The sequence below is a fragment of the Herpailurus yagouaroundi genome, unplaced genomic scaffold (assembly GCF_014898765.1).
Source record: "Herpailurus yagouaroundi ecotype Mexico unplaced genomic scaffold, PumYag 141, whole genome shotgun sequence".
Taxonomy (NCBI): domain Eukaryota; kingdom Metazoa; phylum Chordata; class Mammalia; order Carnivora; family Felidae; genus Herpailurus; species Herpailurus yagouaroundi.
In genome coordinates this window covers 67,703,178-67,704,627 of record NW_024412396.1, presented here as the reverse complement: position 1 = coordinate 67,704,627, position 1,450 = coordinate 67,703,178, and positions in this window count along the sequence as shown.

Below are 1,450 nucleotides of genomic sequence, written 5' to 3'. Positions count from 1 at the left end.
ACATTAAAAATATATATAAGTCTAAAAAATTAATTAAAAATAATAAAATAAACATTGAAAATACAGCATATGATCCAGCAATCCTAATTGTGGGTATTCATCTGAAGGAAATAAAAATACTTTCTTGGAAAAAAAAAATATAAGATATCCTACAATCGAAGATCTGGGTCAAGAGATATTGGGTAAATGGTACAGAGGGGATTTTCAGTGTGGAAGCTGAAAGCAATACGTAGTTAATATATTCCCTCAACTTATATATCTAAGAGGCATGAAGGTGATGAGCCAGTTTTCTGGAAAGAAATATGTGAATTATTTTGCCAAGAAAAAAAAAAAAAAAGAAATCTTTTCCTGAAGTAAAATTAAATCAACCATATTGAAGAATTGGCAGTTGGCATCATGAGAAACAAGTTGATCCACAGCACCGACAATGTTGGGGGCATAATCCCTAGAGGGTGGAATCATCCCAGGGTTGAGAAATACCTCTGATACCGACTTAGGTCAACTCTAACTCACCGCGGCAAATCTAGCTCAAAGCATCCATTGCAATTCTGCTACCTGCCGCTCCCTCCACCAACCTGTCAGGTTCAACTACTCGGTGCATTTTGAGTCGGCACCGTGGGTGTGTTTTGCATTTGTGTGGTGTGTGCACCGGGTTGGTACAGGGCCTTGCTCCTCAGAGGTGGTTCAGAGACCGTCAGCCTCAGGCTCACCCCGGACCTTGTTGGAAATGCCAAGTCTCCACCCAATCCTGGTGAATCAGAGTCATTTTCCCAATGTCCCCATAGACACCTTACCGTTCGAAAAATGTTTAAAACGTAAAGAAAACTCTTAAGTTTGAAGAGAGATCATAGCCACGCAGGGGGTAAGGCTATGAGCGGTCCCTGAGCTCTACCGGGAATATCCTTGTCCCACGTTCTCCAATAATCTAAAGATGAAATTTCATCCCTTGTGGGTAAAGGCCGTAACATCCCTTTTTACTCTGGGCTCACTTGTTCATCAGCCTTAATGATCTAAAATGTGGCCCAGATGTCCGAGCAAACAAACAAAATCCACTCCGGGTGACTTAGCATGGATGTCTCAACATCTACCCATCAGGGAATAGGGAAGGAAGTCAAGTGCAGGCTGGGGGTGAGGTTTACAATGAGAATTGATGGTAGAAAGAACAGCTTTAACATTTTCCTGGTTATTTAGTTTTATAAATCTTGTTCACGTCTCAAAAACAGGAGCTCAAATCTTAGATAAGTGGTTCTCAAGCCTCACCGCACATCAGAATCACCTGAAAAACCCTTTAAAAAAAAAGAAAGAAAGAACACCAAAGCCTCAGTCTCAGAGATTCTGGTCCAAACGGGCTCAGACACATGTAGTTTATGAAAGCTTCTCAGACGATTCTTTTTTTTTTTTTTTTTTAACGTTTATTTATTTTTGGGACAGAGAGAGACAGAGCATGAAC